The 16,199-nt window shown below is 46.9% G+C and overlaps 1 protein-coding gene and 1 pseudogene across 1 annotated transcript in view; one reads left to right on the top strand and one right to left on the bottom strand.

The window, feature by feature from the left end:
• Positions 1 to 16,199, top strand: part of ATG10 (autophagy related 10) — a 760,473-nt gene that overhangs the window by 482,118 nt on the left and 262,156 nt on the right. The window lies entirely within an intron of this gene.
• LOC144819111 (pyruvate dehydrogenase (acetyl-transferring) kinase isozyme 2, mitochondrial pseudogene) lies at positions 15,057 to 16,176 on the bottom strand (annotated as a pseudogene).

A 16,199-nucleotide genomic window follows, 5' to 3' on the forward strand; every position in this document is an offset into this window, starting at 1 on the left:
GCAAAGGTGACTAACCTAAGCTGCCCTGCCCACCTGATGAGCCAAACTGCACCATGGCCAATTCAATCGATGCTACCTTTTATGTGGGGGTTATCCCCTTTACATATCATGGACCACCAGTCCATACCTTTTACTCACGCCTTTTTAGGGGCAGAGCGTAACCGGGCAAGCCCCCGGTTCCTCAGGCTTACAACCGCCCGAAGGACTAGCGGGGCGCCGCCGCTTTCAACCAGGGTCCTACCGTAAAGACTCCTGGGATTTTGGCATAATGCACCCTTATTGTTCTCCTCAAAGGGTTCCCCTCATACCAACCAGCCTCCCTATCGCCCTGTAACACCGCCTGCAACACAAATGAATACATTAATACATTCACTTCACTAACACAGCCCTCACGCAGGGTAAGCGGTTGGAGGGTGATATCTTGTCCAGCGGGGGACAAAGAGGGTGGCCAGTGGGTGGGGTCAGGTCTAAATACCTCTCCCCAGCTCCATAGAGGCGCCAGACACAGGGGAGGACTCCCTGAGGAAGGGTTCCCGGCAACAAGGGGCGGTGAGGTGCCTGAAGCGGCATTAGCGGCTGCCTTCTTAAGGGGCCCACTGCGTGCGCCACCGGCAGCTGCCTAGTGCCGATATCGGCAACACCCCGCTCAACAGTAATTAGTCACGCTGCGCAAAATACACAGTCCACCCAAGAGTTTATTAGAGAAAGTGTTCTGCATGCAAGGAATATGCCAACTTGATGGGTTAACTTAGGGCCATCCAAAGGCAGGCAGCGTTGACTAACCTAAGCTGCCCTGCCCACCTGATGAGCCAAACTGCACAGTGGCTATTTCAGTCGGTGCTACCTTTTATGTGGGGGTTATCCCCTTTACATATCATGGACCACCAGTCCATACCTTTTACTCACGCCTTTTTAGGGGCGGAGTGTAACTAGGCAAGCCCCCGGTTGGTCAGGCTCACAACCCCCCAAAGGATTAGCGGTGCACCGTCACTTTCAACCTGAGTCCTGCTGTAAAGACTCCTGGGATTTTGGCATAATGCACCCTTATTGTGCTCCTGAAAGGGTACCCCTCATACCAATCAGCATACACATCGCCCTGAAACGCCACCGAAGCCCTGGATGTGGCCATTGTCATATCCGGGGCCCCCCACCATGGCAGGCTCCATAGCCTCCTGCAATGTGTGGGTACCAGACCTTCTAGCTGGACAATTCCGTTCTTCCTCTGAAAGGTTACCAGTCCTTTTAGCTGGAGAATTCCCATCTACCTCTGACAGGTTAACAGTCTGCAGGTGTACCCCGTCCCTATTTGGGGAACCTTGCGGCGTATGCACTCAAGAGACCACACCTTATAAGCCCGCTTATTTGCTTTTGAATAAAGTAGAATCAAGCCCTCCTGCTGGTGGGCTTGTGCATGGCTTATTTACCCCATAGTAGGCACGTTTGATGGCCTCCACTTAATATGGGAACTACTGTGCTCTGTTTTAACCACAGCTTTATAAACGCATCCATAGGCATATTTGATGGCCTGCCTGGAATTGTAACAACTGCTCTCTACTTTACCCGCATTTCAGGGTGAAATCCCTATGGTGCACTGTGCCAATATGGGCCTACTTGTTAGGTGTTGCCTGGTTGTCCATTACCCATCACCACCCAGTCACTGATTTCAGAATACGCTGGAAAATGTATTGGAGTTCGCCTCCCAGGCCAACAGTGTATTTGTTAACAAGTTATTGTTTATGGCCAACACCATACCCTTATCTCTGCCACCTGGCATGCTCCTGTATAGGAGTACCACATCGGCCAGAATTCTTACCCAAACGGGAATGCAAGACTACTGCTCTTCATAACCATGGTTATGTCTTATTTAATCCATTGTGCACTGCGTGCAATATGTGCCTTACATTTAGGGTTGACTAAGCCCTTGTTTACCCCGTACATGATTATTCCCAAAATGGGGGTTCAAACTGATAACCGTGCACCGCACCAGCAGTGAAAATTCTCCTTCTCACTCCAGATTTGGATGTACCCTGCGTTTTAGTAACTGATACCTGCCTTTTCTTGAATAATGGACATGCCAGATGTTCTTAATACATGTTAGCCTTTTTGTGCTTTAACACCTTGTTTTCCCAACTTTTTGGGCAGCAGCACACTTGTTAGATGACAGCATCGACAACCAGCCTAGCTACTATGGCTATCAGGGCGGGGAACTGAAGCAACCTATCACATGCCCTCGGTTCCAGAGTGCACTTACTTGGTGCTTAACCAGCTATAGATCTAGTTCACTTCGTTATCCCGGAATTGATTGCTCTCCACAGAATCAAAGCCGTGTTCGGCTTACCTTCTAGTCACCTTGTAATTCATGCTGGAACATTTATACTCCACATAGCCAGAGAGTCTTGCGTATTACTAAACCAATGATAATGTTGGATTCTAAGATTCTAATTTTCATGTTTTGCCGCAGCCCACCTTTTGTGGGTCCGTTGGGATCCCTCTGCCTTACTGCAAGTAACCTTGCTACCTAATGCAGCTCCCATAATGCACTTGCCTGTCACTGAAAGACACCTGGCAACAACATAACGCACTGCTGCTTGGTGAAGATAGTTTTTTGAGCCAAACGTACCCCAGTCTGTGTTTACAGCATTTACCTTTCTAGAGGATTTAGTCCGTATGAAGTATGTGTCAATGTCCTGGCAAGACGTACCCAATAGCCTGTTCCACATTGGTGACTATCCTACTCTGATGTGTAAAGGTTGAACTATCCGATGAGCTTAGAAATATGTGACATTAAGCAAGGGTGCCCTCATGTACTTGCCATTGTATCCCTCCTTTCTACAGGAATTTTTAATCTGTGGTGTTTGCCCCCCAACTTCCCAGGCTGCTTAACTACTAGCAATGTGAACAGTTGCTGGCATTAAAGGGGGCATCTCCCGGTTGCGACGTGAATTTTTTTACTGCCCACCTTAATGTGCTACGTTGTAAGCAATTAGATACCTAACAATCTCTTCCCCTTGAAAAAATACAACAAACCGCTTTAATCAAGAGGACCTTGATAAGCGCAAAATTTACCATGGACATACCTCTAAATGTCTCAGAGGTGGGGCGGCCGAAGAACACAAGACACAGGCAGTGTGCCAAAAAGGAATGGCTCTACACAGCTATAAGACCAGAGATACACATACCTCAATTCCACAGATACACCTTTGAGGTATGCTAGCCTGCCTATTCACTGTTTTTCCTCCCAGTTCCCATCTACTTGGTGTTAAGATACTGTGGTAATTGAAAGTCCTTTTGAGCCAGGTGTATAACATAGGTTGGATTTATTAAAGCTTAGTTCCAGCTTAAGAATTAGAATAAGATATGTAAATGGGAATTAGATCCCACCAGGAGCGACCTCCCTGTCGCTCAGCCTACCTGCCATCAACTGACACTCTACACTCAAGCCAGGCACCCAAACATTCCATGAGGTCATCAGGCATTCTAACACTCATACTAGCAGAGCAACAGGGAAGACACAGCTAGAGCAAGTAAATACATAAGTCAATTATAACAACAATACAGAACTTAAGGACAGAAACATGGACATCAATATACACAAAGCATTCTGAAATTAAAACATTTACATTGCAAAGGAAAGTATTTACATTGCATTCTCAAATATAACAACATTAAGATTAGCCCCATCCCCCTTTCCTTGGGGAAAATTAAATTGAACGTTGATGCCACTGATTGGCATATCACTCAAAACTTTGAAGAAGAAGAAAATGGGTAAACATCTAGAAATGGGGCACTAAACTCCCAAACCTCCATGTAATAGGAAACACATGTTCCTATAATGCAACACTGGGACACTTAGGTCCCAAAACCTCTTAAATTGAATTGGGGCACACTACTACCACAACCTCCACATAATAGGGCAACATCACCCTATAATCTAGTACTGGGGCACCTAGCTCCCACAATGTCCACTTAATAGGGAAACACACCTCCCTATGATCCATGACTGACTGGGGCCCCTAGCTCCCAAAACCTCTCAAAATTGAACTGGGGCACACAGCTCCCACAACCTCCACGTAATAGGGGTAGGAAACACACCTCCCTATGGCCTATAACTGGGGCACTTAGCTCCCAAAACCTCACCAATAACTGGGGCACGTAGCTCCCAAAACCTCTCTAGATTGAACTGGGGCACTTAGCTACCAATACCTCTTTTAAAAAAAAAAACTGAAATGGGGCACACAGCTTCCACAACTTCACACACCACCCCAAAAAACTAAACCGGGACACTCAGCTACACCACCCACAACCTCTACACAACATGGAACACAGCACCCAGTGAGGCCATAACTATAGCACTCACCACTCCACAAGCTAAGCATAATAGGGACACAACACCTCCCTAGTAACAAACCTCACCACCCTGCAGCCACCCCCAAAAAACAATATCACAGCAATGAAATGGCAATAGAAAAAAAACGAAGTCTCCTACACCCGTGAGCGATCTCTCACCCGAGGTCCTCACCACAGTTCCAATTAAGGGTGCGAAAGTGTCCACACCAAATTAACTGCAGGCAGAGATTCATTCCAGTCTCCACGAACGCTGTGCTGCCTTCAAACTTCATTAGAACTAGAATGTTCGCATAAAATAGGTACATCAATATCACAGCGAACCACCATTTGAGTCTCTTCAGCGAGTCAATGTGCTGCCGATAATCAGAAGTCAAAACGCTTGCATAGTTCCTAAAGAAATTGTTCTCAGACAAAAGAACCATGTTTCAATATTCCAACAGTACGTGGCATAAAAGTTATTTTCCTTACCAACTATGAACTGTGTAACGTCCTCAAGGATGGCTGCTTGATCCACCAACTGATAAAAGTAGTTTGCGAAACTTTATCAAAAGAAGAAAAAAAAACACGTGGTTGGCAAAACTGAGGAGAAGCGACGTAGCAGCCAACCACAAAATGGCGGCATGCCCAGTGACACCACTCCGGATGGCTCATGACCCGTTATGGCAAACATGTGTCACTAGGCAACGGAGAGGATTGCAGGAAGAAGGACGTCAAACAGGATTCCTTAGCCAGCGCGCGGCAGCACTTAAACGGTAAGGCTGCGCACGTTGAGGGCTCGAGACCAGTTTGAATGGCAGAGCTTCAACTGCCAAGTTTAGTGTCAAACAATTAAGAATGCATACAGTGGAAAATAAAGTGCCCCCACTCGCCGGACAGAGCTCTGCCACAGTCCCTGCCTCTCTGAGAAAAAAACAACGGCTTGCTAGAGATGTAGCTCCTCATAAATCAAGCCGCTCGCCAGACAGCAAGGTGCTCCCACTCACCAGACAGCACACGGCCATACTTTTTTTTTGTCCAAACATGCAGATGAGCTCACCATCTGTGCCACTGTTCCCAGAAGTTGTTGGTGCCTCAGGATCCTCAATGTCCCATAGGCCAGACACGCTCAAGACACAAGGGTGTCTTCACTGTATAATGTCAGATTCTGTTACAGCTTGCGCACAAATCACTTTCTTGAGCACAGCCACACGAGGTGCTCGTAGGAATGCAAAGCTACCCACACTGTAGGAAGAACACACAAGTCCCACAGTAGATACAGACAACGCTTGTTGTAAGACCTTGACACTTCTCACACTGGTTAAAGGTCCAAATACCCTCGGCTGCAGGCTGTCCTGATGATATGGTATACTGGTGAGGCTGACCAGGGCGTTTCCGTTACGTTTCCTTTTTCTTTTTCCCGATCTCCTTAGTATAGTCCTTAGTTGCAGTAGTTCCTTAGTTCCTTCAAACCCAGACTCTTTCCTTCACGCTGTAGGTTCTTTAAATCGTCCCCAAATGTGGTAATTGAAAGTCCTTGGAGCCAGATGTATAAAATAGGTTGGATTTATTAAAGCTTAGTTCCAGGTTAAGTTTATTAGAATAAGATATGTAGATGGAAATTAGACCCCACCAGGAGCGACCCCGCTGTCGCTTAGCCTGCCTGCCATCAACTGATACTCAAGCCAGGCACCCAAACATTCCATTAGGTCATCAGGCATTGTAACACTCATACTAGCTGAGCAACAGGGAAGACACAGCTAGAGCAAGTAAATACATAAGTCAATTATAACAGATACATTATTCTGAGCAAGCTGGCAGTCTAGCGTTACCATCACTTTCACCCATCGACTGACCATTGTGATCATCCCCATCCTCCTGTGCAGTGGTCCTTTGACAAAAAGCCATGGGAACCCTGAACTGCTCTTTAATCCACATCTCCACTGCACTCATGGCAAGTACCGCTCGCCGGAGATCTACGTTCTGGAGAGGTATCTCACCACATGTGGATGGCCTGGAGGCTATTATAGACTTCCTGCAGTTATTTCGAGTACCATAAAACCTTCCTGACAATGCTGTCCCCGTGACTCGTGGAGAAGTTTTCGTACAAAACTAATAAATGGACCATTACATAATAAAGTGTTCTACCTAGAGCTCCAGAACTTGCATTGCTTTCTCAGCACCGAGTCTGACAGATGCTACTAGCGATGTGTGTTCCCTGTCATTACCCATCAGGGGGAAGGTAGCCAATCAGGGGAACTAGGTGACAAGCCACCAAGTATTGAGGTTGACCCTGGCTGTGCCAACCCTAACGTGAATTTGAGCGCCCATTAACCGACAGGTATCTTGGCTCTGGATGACTGGTGTCTGTTACTCAACGTAGTGATACTTATATTATCGGCCCCAGGAGGATGAAGGACTGGGGGGACCTACCGGGCCAACCTGTGACCCTGGGGTCAGACATAGCCCCCTACCAGGGTGCAATCGTCTGCTAGCCACTAGACCCCTACCTGAGTCACTTGTCCCTTCTTTTGAAAAAAGGGCACCTTGACATACCTCTGGTTAAGATATCCTCTGTATGAATCATACCATTGTGTTTGAATATTGAGCAAATATGTTCATCCTGGTAATAAAATTGGGAACATTTAATACCACTGCTAGGGGTAAACTGGTGGAGTGCAGTGGACCTACTCCCAACATCTACCCATGCTCTAGCATGGTTCCCTAAGCAACTGTTTCACACACCTCCTAGTACCCCCTAGGACAGAGCTTTCCAAACTCTGTGTCACGACACAGTACTGTGTTGCTTGTCATGTGTGGGTGTGTCGCGCGATGGTGAAGTCTGCAGGCAGATTAGGGTGAATACTGTCTTGGTGTTTGCTTTTCGTTATTTCATTTTATGGGTCTGCGCATGTCAGTGACGCAGGAGTACACAGAGGAAGGAGAGCCGTTAGGGCGGCAAGCATGTGCGCGCGGCCTCTTTCCCTATGCCGCACTCGTTAATTGCGCAGTAAATCCTCCACGGAGCCGTCTCTGCTCCTCATTGAAGGCTCTCGGTACAGCGCACTTTTGACAGGAGTAAAGGCGGGAAGCACTGCCTAGAGGCTTCTGAGGGGAGCCGGGCTACACTGTTTGTGCCTGCGGAGCACGGAGAAGCCCGGGCGCACCCACCACCATGAGCCCCAGACCTGCTATATAAGGTACTAGCAGCCTGTCCCGACGTTGTCCGGGTATGAAATAGAATGTGTGTAATGTGTGTATTTGTCAAGGGCAATTTATTTTAAAATCTCGCGGTAGACAACAATTTTTGTTTCATTAGAATAGGGGCGGAGAAGGGCCAGCTGCAGTCCTGGTTGATGTTAGCAGGCGCGTGTAATTGGTGTAGTGATCCGCCGCCTGGGCCCGGCTACAGCCCTGGTTGATGTTAGCAGGCACGTGTAATGTCGTTGAATGTTAGAGTTATCAGCCGCGGGTAAATCCGTTTAATGAGAGAGTTCAGTGCCAACGAGTAGGAGAGGCTGCAGTAATTGTCCCCGCAGACACGCTCATTTACGTGTTCCCCTGCTTGAGGCCCAACTGCAGCCCTGGTTAATGTTATCAGGCGCGTGTAATTAGTGTACTGATCCGCCGCCTGAGCCCGGCTAGAGCCCTGGTTGATGGTAGCAGGCGCGTCTAATTTTGTTGAATGAGAGAGTTCAGTAACAGCGCGCAGGAGAGGCTGCAGTAATGTTACTTACCAGGCCTCCAGCTGAACGCGTTTGTCATGCCCCCAGCACACGGCCACAGCAGACGATCTTCTGATTAATGTACGACCCACATGGCATGAAGGGCGGAACGTAGCACACGCCCCCAGCGTGCCCCTTGATGCGGCGCAATTGCGTTCACATGGCATGAAGGCCGGACACACGCCCCCAGCGTTTCTCACGCCCCCAGCGTGCCCCTTGATGCTGCGCAGCAACGTAATTGGCGCTTGTCTGTACGACTCACATGGCATGAAGGGCCGACACACGCCCCCAGCGTTTGTCACACCCCCAGCGTTTGTCACGCCGCCAGCACATGCTCACAGTCCACGATGTGATGGCCGTACCACACGTCCCCAGCGTTAGTCACGCCCCCAGCCCACGCCCACAGCACAACGCAGACACGCCCACAAGGGACTACTTTGCTGGCACGGTTCTTTTACCTTTTAAATGTATATGGTGTCCTACGGTACAATTGTATGTCTTGAACTGTATGATTGTGATGAACACCACTGTTTCTTGAAAAGTTAATAAAAACAATTTTTTTAAAAAATGTATATGGTGGCCGTCTGCATAGCCTATGTCCTTCTGCTGCAACTGCCCTTTCCAACGCTGTATTGGGTGTTGTGATTGGTGCTGTGGTTACTGAGATTACCCGCCTCAAAGGTTTGGGCTCTCTTTATAATATTAGTATGAATGCCATTAAAAAGAAATCCTGTATTGTCCAAACCGTAAAGAACTTCAACAAAATATTCTCGCACTGAAAGCGTTTATTTTCTTTTTCCGAGAATCTTGAATAATAAAACGATTTCGATCACAGTGAATAATGTGAACTTTTGTGCTGGGCAGGGGAATCTGTTCATTAGGTTTCACGTCTTGTGCAACTTTGCAGGGTAGGGCTGGGACAGAAAATATTTCCAAGCACGAAAATAAAAGTGCCCCAGACCCACACTACACTGCTGTCCCTGGCCCACATTTCTTCCTTTGTGCTTGACTCCCATAGGAGCTGAGGATATTGGAACTGCTTCGACAGAGCAAAATGACCTGCACGACTTTTGGAACATATATAGGCCCACTTCTAAAGGGCCGCGGTGCCACAATGCCTGAAGTGGAATCTATTTTAATCGACATGCAGGCTTGCCGGTTTCTACTGTGAAAGAAACCCATTGTAGTCTTGGAGAACTGTTTCGAGGGGTTTTGTCAAGGACCAGAGAGGCCTCACTTTCCGACGCCAATTTGGCAGACTGCGCCCTCAGAAAATGCAAGCTGCAGGCAGTAAGGGGATATATGGAATTGGCTTGTAAAGCAGCAGCATGTGACAAAAAAGGTAGACAGCAGTGCAGGCAACAACTCATAGGGCAACAGAAGTTCTGGAACCATCCTTGGGAGCAGCCATAAGCCTTACTCTCACTGATGATGTCCCAAACGATATCACAAGACACTACACACGTGCTTCAAGAGTATGGTCCAGCAACCTGCGAAGTAACCAAGCAGCATCTGGTACATCAGCAACAAGTAACCTTTAAGTTTAGATTGTGGCTTTGACTTGCGTGCGCCCCTTCTTTCATCCTTGGTCAGGTCATAAAGAGTTTAGCTACCCTCTCGTTAATGGATGTCGAATGCATACTTTTACGTGACTTGCAGGCCTGCGAGCCAAAACAACGTTTGGTCTCCTTTTCTTTGTGGCCTCCGTATGCAAAGAACTCTTGATGCACGACTAGAGTCATGCTTGGGCCCAATGCACCTCAGACAAATGTCGTGCAGGTCTGTCACTTTCACCTGTTTGAGAAAGATTCCAATCTTAGAAAACACCTTCTAACACTCTGTTAGGAACCAATTCATGGGTCTTTACATGGGTATTTTGGAGGCAAGAACTAGGAATGGCTTTTACAGAATACTTTCCTTCCAGTTCCAGGTAGTTTGGGCTTCCAGTTAAAGGTTCTGTATTTGGTGCTCCTATCTAAGCGTCAAGGGAAAATCACAGAGAGCAAAAGAGTCAAGGAAAATCATTCTAGAGGAAAAACAAATGAAAATCTAACTGCAAAGAGCAAATATCAAGAACAAAAACAGAAGCAAAGGGGTCATGAATGTAAAAACAATATTAAGCATTTTCATTTTTAAAGCTGCACACTTGAAACACCATGTTCAAATAATCTGTGTTACATGCTAACCATCCTATGACTGCTTAGTGACTTGTGCACTAAACTGTAAGTGAGCCTTACTGTATGCTGGATTGAGATGTTTGTGAATATAACTAAAACTAGAGTTGCTCGGTTAGCCATCAAGGTAGTGTTGCACTTTGGTTGTTTGTATATTCCGAAAGTCACGTTTCAAGCAAGCTGTGTTTTTTTTTTGCTGTAAGTAAATGCTATGTTTATATTTCTGACTTTCAAAATTGGTTTAGATTCCAGCTCTGTGTTTACTGCCTTACTCTTCCAGTGTATATCAATATCATGTAGGGATTCATAGTCATACAGTTGGGTCTGAACTGAGGTGGCCAAGTGAGCTAAAGAATGATGATGGGTTCAACCCAGATCTGTGACTGGGGGTGAGTGTCTGTAAAGATTCAGCGCTCCGTCCATCATCTCCTTGTGTTTGCTTCATTGTTTTATTGACCAATCTTAAGTCCTGTGATATTATTGACTAGATTAGAACTAGATTCTTGAAATATGGCAGCCATTATTTTCAACACAGCTTGGGCAACAGTTTGATTTCCCAACCGTTTTAGAGGTTTGAGAAATGTGGTCCTTCAATTTAATTAGAATTTCCCATGGGCAATGTTGGCGTGGCTCTTCCACCTTCAATGTCATGTTTTTCATGTGCCGCACTGCTACCTCATTTAGGTTGCCTGTCTCTGATCCAGTCAAAAAGGCTTCAGTGTCATAGCAGAGCAATATGTGGTTGTTTATGTGATTATCTCTTGAACTGATTTTTGTATAACTCCTATTCTGCAAGGCAGCAGGCAGACTTTGTGCATGGTTGAAAGGGTTGGCAGTGCGAGCAACCGCTCTTTTTGTGCCGCAATCTGTGGGGCATGTGGCAATGTGTGCATGATTATATTCTTGTTTCAGGCACAAACCTAACCTTACTTGCACCCAATGCAGATTTCTTTTTGCGCGCCTAGGATGTCAGCAGAACAAGCGATGGATAGACAGTTTTGCCAGTCACTGTCTTTGTTAGAACAGATTCACAATTGCTTTATTAACCTTCCTGCTTTCTCAAATTTGCTTGGAAATGCACTGTTTGCCCACTCTTTTTTCAAAATGTTCTCGGAGGGAGAACCCCCCCGAACCCTCCGTAGTTGGTTCAGGCTCGCTCGCTACGCACACTCGCTACACTGCATTACGGTGTCGCGTTACTAGAGCCTGGGCTGTGACATTTAACCGTGCCTAAATTACTTAACCTAATAGATTCAAACAGGTTATGGAACAATAGGGCAGTGCCACCTTGTGGCCTCCAAACTTTTATGCCCGAATGGGAAAACAGGAGCGTGAAATACCTTCCCTTACGGAAATTGTACCTATTGTGCCTTATAACCATCCTGTAAATTATTCACAAACATTTTGCTACTCGGGTTGAGTCAACATTATGTTAAAGTCAATCAGAAGCAAATTTAGATACAGATGCTATTGTCTCTTCCTCATGCCTGTCCTCTGGAATAACCTCACGCTGGAGATATTAAGCCAAACTGTGGTTTTGTGGTTGCCATGACAACTTAATGCCCCCCCCCCCATGCAGGCAGTCAAGCGTGTCCGGGAAACGCCCCAGCACTAACTAATTCCCAGTTGTGTTGTAAATTCTCAAGTGTGTTGCTGAGCCACCACTGTTATTGCCAAGCATAGCTATATAGCTGTCATCTGGTGGCCTCTGCTTTTGGTAAACGGACGTCCCAGATTTCCCTGGACAGTCCTGGCTTTCAGAGGAGTGTCCTGGCATCCCAACACTTTTCCTAATTTTGACCACATACCACGTTTTGTGGAACAAATGTCAAATAATCTAGTCAACATCTGTCATTTGTAAGTAGAAGAGGGCTGCATGATATCTTCTCTCCTGCTCTTATTACCACAGATATAATCGATTCGGAAACACATCTGCACCACAGAACATAGCCCCTGGCTACGACACTTAAAACCTGAGGCACATTTTAAATTATCATCGTGCTGAAGATGAGAGGGGGTAATCGATCCAATGTCCTTCCCCGTGCAAATGTATGCCATCAGACATATTCTAATGCTCTCAAACGTCCTCAACCTTTGTGAAAAAGAAGCAGCATTCCCCAAAATCTTTGCACCCGACATGGAAGTTGACATAACTGCACGGCGTCTTTCTATTAATGTGTGACCCAGAGACTTGATTGGCCGCCCTCTCGCAGCTGTTCGACTCCCATAAATCTGGAACACTACTGTTATGATAGAACTCATAAGGTGATCAACAAATGTTTATTAAGAAAATAACACTTAAAGGCCCACCCACAGGTGGATGCAGGAACCGGGCGCTATTAAGCACGCTAATAATCAGCAATGCTACAAACCTTCCAACACTTCATTTAAATAACATTCCAGACCTTCGAAACAATTGCATCATAATAAAGAAACAACCAATCAATGGAGAGTAGGTAAAGCAAAGCATGGGAGTCGTGCTAAAGGAAACAAGCATAGTCCTTTATAACTGAACAGTCTGCCTTCATCAAAACCGGAACTCAAACTGTGCATTCCATGAAGACCCCGATACAACCCAAGGAACAAAATTATATGGCCCTAACCGGGACCCGAACCCTAGGCCCTCTACACTGGTTATTATGGTTGAGGCCAGTCACAGGCCTACCCAGGTAGAACCATGATACTGCCTACCACGAAGTGACTCTGTTGCCATGCAAGTCTTCTGCTCTCTGCCGGCCCTCCTTTTGAGGCACCTCCAGGCCTGCAGGGTCAAACCCCTCAACCTGTCGAAAGCACTGAAATGTAGGCAAGGTACCCTCAACGAGACAATCGGTCTGAAACTCAACTGCCATGCCCACGTCCACTCACTAAAAAACACGGGGCGTACACCCACCGTGCTGCTCAATTGACCCTGCGCCCTGAATCAACTAATGACCCACCAGACTGGTGGGTGAAGGGCTAGCGTGGACCTATGTCCGTGTAAACACAATGCCCCCAAATGCAGGCGGGGGGAGAGGAGGGCAGGGAATATGTTGTCACGCCCCGCAAGCGCAACCTGCACCGTGAGGCCGGCTCTGCAGTGTGTTGTAAGTTAGGTTAGCAGGAACAGGACACTTCCATTAAGTTACAAGAGTAGTTTTATTTAAGAGCACAGCTGAGCGGACACCTCGCCAGCTGAGCAGACCACCAACTGACAAGAGTGGGAGATTCAAGTACAAGCTAGAATACTCACAGGTATTCTGGAAGGCTGGGGAAGTGGGAACACAAAGAAAGGCCTAATGACCACAGGTGGCCATGTTGCAAGAAACACAAATATACAACACAGTGGCCTAACAACTCAGCACTATGCTCATTGCATAGAGCTTTCTGACCTTCATAATGGTCTGAATAGTAAGAGCAACGTGCTACGGTAGTGTTAATTTGCTGTTTTTAAAAGGTTACAAAGACACCAGATCTTGTGTTGCTATCGCGAGACCTGCCCAAAAAATAATAATAATAATTGCTGCTTTCCGAAAGCTGAAAGAGAAACTTCCTTCACCAGCTGGCTGAGATACCACCCTACAGGGTCAGATCCCTGACATGGAAGAAACAGCTCCCTCCCCCAGACCAGCACATAGGCGGCGAGTGTGTCAGGAACCAGGCAATCAGACCTGTCCTGCACCCTCGACAAGCTAACCAAAATATATACTAAGAGCAAGGCAGCAAGCATGCACAGACCATCACAAGAAACACGCCCCCTCTGGACGCACAAGCAGTCCCACCAGACAAGTGCGTCGCCAGCACCAACAGGAAGCCTCGGAACCTGAGCAGCGCCTAATGCGCCAGTGCACCGCTGGAGGACACAGGCAGCACGCAACCCCATCTGACCACCGCCCGTAGGCCCCAGGACCTGAGTGTCTGCCTGATGCGTCAACCCCCAGTTGAAGGGCAGAGGTAAGCATGCGCCCCCTCTTGCCATTCAGGAAGGCCCCCGAGACAAGCATGTTCGCTTGGCCTACTGCTTGAGAGCAAAGGCAAACCCAACCCGGGCCCGGGACATGCAAGATGCTTAGGGTGACCAACCGTCCGTAAATTTCACATTCGGTCCGTAATTTGGACCTCCCGTCCGTTGTCCGTGAGGATCCTTTTAACTGACGCCTTTTGTCCGTAAATTTAGGCCTTGCAGGGCAACAGAGCTGTTCCCCTGTGAGAGACCTCTGCTCCCTGCTGGTGTGCCTTGCTCTTATCATAGAAGCATAAGTGCAGCCCCACCCCACCCATTATCATTCTGTCTGCGGCTGATCGCCATATACAGAATGACAATGGGCCAGTTTAGGCTCTTCCAGCATGTGGTGACCTCCGTCTAAGGTAGGTCATTATGTTAGGGTTAAAATGTACAAAACAAATGTATAAAGTTAAAAAGAAGACGTTAACGTTCTTACATAGTCTCATCATTTCAGAGCTGAAGCATTTATTTTTTTTTAAATGAAGAAAGATTTATTTTCCAGCAGAATTAAAATCGGATTGTCTCTGTCTTGAGAGATGAAATCCCACTTCTCGCACATCTGTTCTCTCGATTGCGCTCCATCAGTCAAAAGGTAGGTCAAAATACTTGGCGTGTTCAAAGTGCTGGAAATTGTTCAAATGAAGGTTTGATGCATGTTCTTTAAAGTGCCACAGCACTCTTGATGTGCGATAATCGGACACACTGTGAAGGATTTAGACACAAAAAACAGATAAACACTGCACAAAATCTCACGCTGTGAGGTTCCCCATGCCACTTGCATACATCACCCTCTATATTGCAGCAGGTGTGGGAATTAGTTCATGAATTAGTCTTTTGAGGGTGTAGAAGCTAGTCCTTGACATAGTGGCAGGCCGGTGTGAAAAATGCTGCCAACTGGCTGAGCCGATATGTGGAGAGGTGTTTAGGTTCCGTGCTGGGGATGCACCAGTCATCTGTTTCCTGAGGTGAGTGATAGTGCTTCCAGGCAGATTTGTTTTAGACAGGAATGCGTTCCACTGAGTCCATCAGCAGTTCCTTAAGATAAATTACTATCAGATCCAATGCCCTCCATGGAGCAAAGCTGCAGGTCACCCTGGAAGTACTTGGCATAGAGTCTAGAAATAGGAAGACCCTATCCAAAACCTGCCAGAGGTGTTCCACCTGCACCTAGCTGTGGCATGGGTGCAGTAGAAGACATATAGCTGACGAGCCTTTCAATCTTGCGTAGTGGGACACCACCTCCTCTGTCACTCATCTTAATAGCAACATCTTCGCCGCTCAGAGCCACCATCACCTTGATGGGTGGAAGTTAGGGACTGGAGCTGTGGTGTTCCACTGTGGCTTGCATGGCATTCTCGAAGAGCTCAAAGAGCATGTGATAAAGATGAGATGGGGCATATATTTGATGTGAATGGGGTGTTTTGGATCATTAGCATTGACTGCCTGGATTTCCAGATTAGGCAAAGCCACATAGTATTTATCACACAGCATCTTCGCCATTTCATAGGCATCTCTCACTACATCAGTCACACCACAATGCAGATCAATACTTCCAATGTGTTTAGGATATGCAGGGTTTGTCGTTGCATCAAAAATCAAAGTCTGCTGGTTGATCAGCATGCGGATAGAGATGCGGCTGAGGTAAAAGCTGTCCATAAAGCATTGCACATTCTGATTTGTCACTGGATCGATGCCGAAGGCTTCCTTGTATTCAATGATCCCCTGGGCCATAGTTGGGACCACATCATTGTGCTTGTTCCTGATGGTGATGAGGGCGTTTGCGAACTATTCAAGGGTGCTCTGGTCCTCTGGACTCTTATGAAGAAACTCCAGGATGTCCAACAAACTGAACATACCAGCTCTGCACCAGCTAAATGGAAGGGGATCCCAGCAGTCGATCTGGTAGCAAGTTAATCTCTTTCATGATGTTGGCGAGGTGCATTGGTAGCTCCTAGTGCAGGAAGGCCAAGGAGATATGAGATGCTAGTAACA

Source organism: Lissotriton helveticus, chromosome 2_1, assembly GCF_964261635.1.
Source record: "Lissotriton helveticus chromosome 2_1, aLisHel1.1, whole genome shotgun sequence".
Taxonomy (NCBI): domain Eukaryota; kingdom Metazoa; phylum Chordata; class Amphibia; order Caudata; family Salamandridae; genus Lissotriton; species Lissotriton helveticus.